Source organism: Brassica napus, chromosome C8 (assembly GCF_020379485.1).
Source record: "Brassica napus cultivar Da-Ae chromosome C8, Da-Ae, whole genome shotgun sequence".
NCBI classification, from domain to species: Eukaryota; Viridiplantae; Streptophyta; class Magnoliopsida; order Brassicales; family Brassicaceae; genus Brassica; species Brassica napus.
Window position 1 is genome coordinate 19,315,368 of NC_063451.1, and position 2,384 is coordinate 19,317,751.

At 43.9% G+C, this 2,384-nt stretch overlaps 1 non-coding gene across 1 annotated transcript; it reads right to left on the bottom strand.

Moving 5' to 3' along the window:
- Positions 1 to 220: 220 nt before the first annotated feature.
- On the bottom strand, positions 221 to 327 carry LOC125592158. The gene has a single exon (XR_007328006.1). It is a non-coding gene; the product is annotated as a small nucleolar RNA R71 (small nucleolar RNA).
- Positions 328 to 2,384: the final 2,057 nt, after the last annotated feature.

A 2,384-nucleotide genomic window follows, 5' to 3' on the forward strand; every position in this document is an offset into this window, starting at 1 on the left:
CAGAGATTCCAATGAAGCACATTGAGAGCTTTGAAAAGGTCTGTAGCTTTACTCGTGCGAACGGCGTACCACCTGACTACATCAAGTGCATGTTGTTTCCATTCTCTCTTGATGGAAAAGCTGCACAATGGTTGAATGCTCTCTCGACCGATCTATTACTTCGTGGGAACATGTCCGATCAACGGTCCTAACCATTTTCTACACGGAGGCGAGAACAACCGCATTGAGGAACAAGATCACTTCTTTCAGACAGCTCACTGATGAGCCTTTTTGCGACGCATGGGATCGTTATAATGACTACCGAAGAGAATGCCTTCACCATGGTTTTGATGATGATTACGTCCTAGGTATTTTCTATGATGGAGTAGACTGGGAATACCAAAGTACTCTAAACTCTTCGAGCAATGGGGACTTCATGACTCAGACCACTGATGGAGCGTTTAAGCTGATTGAGAACATGGCAGTTAGCTCAGCCAATATGAATCAGGAGAGCAACCGCTCCAAGAAAGTCAACAGTATCAACAGCCAGAAGATATATGAGCCGACCGCCAAGATTGATCAGCTACTAAAAAACAACCAAGGGCAAATCTTCAGCATGGAGGAATCTACGGCTGGGCAGATTCAAAACACTCAAGAGGTTGCTCCCGAGGCTGAAAAGAAAGGAAATGATCAGCAAGGCTTCCCACAGAACTTTCAGGCTAAAATTTTCGCTTTCAGTTAGGCACAGAACCGGTTCGTGGGTCAGAATCAGAATCAGAATCAGCAGGAGCCGCAGAGCAACCAGCAAGCTGTTCCAACTGCCAGGAACGGTCAACCAGATGAGCTGAAAGGTCTAGGTGTGGTGTTGCAACAGTTGTTGCAGGGTCAGCAGGTTCAGGTCAAGGCTCTGAATCAGGTTAGTGCAGACATCAACACCAGGATAGAAAACATGTTCACCGAGCTGAGTACAAAATATGATACTGTGAGCAATCACATAAAGAGGATGGATGTTCAGCTTGCTCAAACAACTGAGAGTGTCAAGAGGCAGCAAATGATGATACCTGAAAAAACAGATCAGAATCCTAGGACTGAGCACTGTAATGCAATAGAGCTGACAGATGAGGAATCTGAGGGAAAAGAAACGGAGCAGATGTTAGATGAGCTCTGAAGCAACTGCTCCTAGCGAACCTGCTGAGACTCCACCAATTCGAGTCTATGTTCCTAAGGTTCCCTATCCTATTCCACCTAGACATCTGATGGATCCCATTAGTGCAGAGCAGCTGGCTGGGTTTAGGAAGATGGTGAGAAGGCTTCCTTAAAAGATCTCATTTGAACATGCTTGGGAGATTCGGCCATTGCATATGTTCTTCAAAAATTGCAGAGAGACTCAAGAGGAAATTAAGGGTCTCTTTACGGAAGCGTTGACACCATCAGTGAAGGTATTGCCTAAGGTTGATGACCCTGGAAAGTTTTATTTTCCATGTTCCATTTGCTGGAGTGGAATTCAAGGAAGCTCTTAGTGACTCCGGATCTAGTGTAAATCTAGTCTCAAAGGCAATTGTGGACGAGCTAGGCATTGTTGATGTTGAGCCTTCTCTGGTGATTCTGGATTTTGGAAACTCTTCCACGGCAGTCCCTTATGGTACAATTCGCAATCTTCATGTCCAAGTAGGGGACTGTATGCTCCATACCGAATTTCAAGTTGTTGAGATGAGCAAGGATCATGAGATGCCTTTGATCTTTGGAAGGTCATTTATTGCTACAGTGGGAGCAATCATCGACCTGCCTAATAAGAGAGTCTATTTCTCCAACATCAACAAGGGGTTGTTGAGCAGAGTCTTGAAGCTGAACATGTCTAATTGTGGAGATTGTTTTGGAACAAGCCCTCATGCTCAACCCGACTGATCCCTGTCACCAAGTCAAGCTAGTCACTTAAACCAAGCTTTTGGTGGGAGCCAACCCACCGGTAAGTGTAAATATAACTTGGTTTTGTTTCTGTTTTGCTTTATTTTCTGTTTTAGTTATTGAGTCTCAGGTCAAAAAGCAGAAAATCCGAGATACTTCGCAAATTCTGGGTTGAAGAAACGAAGCACCCTGCTTTCTGAAAAGAGCGACCGCTCCAGGCGATGGAGCACCCATGGTTTTTCAGAGCAACCGCTCCACTCAGTAAGCAACTTGATAAAAAAAATATATATTTTCTATTCTTGTTTGTACCTTCTCTCTGATTTAATTTCACACCATGGACGGTGTGAAGTAAGTCTGAGGGAGGGTTTTCATCGTTTACTAACGTGTTTACTTCTTTTGTTTTGAGTCGGTGAGTCAGTTTTTAGGAGTCAGTCAAAACTTTGTGGGAATTAGAATCTTATTTTGTATTGAATACTAACCTCCTAGTGCTTTAGTTATCT